Source organism: Poecilia reticulata, linkage group LG17 (genome assembly GCF_000633615.1).
Source record: "Poecilia reticulata strain Guanapo linkage group LG17, Guppy_female_1.0+MT, whole genome shotgun sequence".
In the NCBI taxonomy this organism is placed as follows: Eukaryota; Metazoa; Chordata; class Actinopteri; order Cyprinodontiformes; family Poeciliidae; genus Poecilia; species Poecilia reticulata.
The window spans coordinates 500,977-501,327 of record NC_024347.1 but is presented as its reverse complement, the minus strand read 5'-3'; positions in this window follow the sequence as shown (position 1 = coordinate 501,327).

Here is a 351-nt window from a genome sequence, read left to right as displayed (position 1 = left end):
ACAGCAATAAAAGTGAAATTAAAACCTCTAGGGAAATGGATACTGTGTTCAGAAATGCTTCCCGTAAGAAAAATAAAATCCTTATGGAGCATTTCTACAAGAAATGTAGAAATGTAAAGAAAAAAAGTCTGATTCTTTTTCCATATTTGTTTTTTTTTTATGTTAACCCAATGCAGGGATAAAATCATTGTAAGGTAAAATACATCCTCACTAGGCGACAATGTATGAACTGATCCATTTCAACAGGTTTTTGTTTGCAGCTGAGTAAAGCCAGATTAGTAATGAGACAATATTTTTGGTTTTGTAGTAAACAATTGCAACAGAGGCAAAAATGAAATGCAAAAAAAAAAA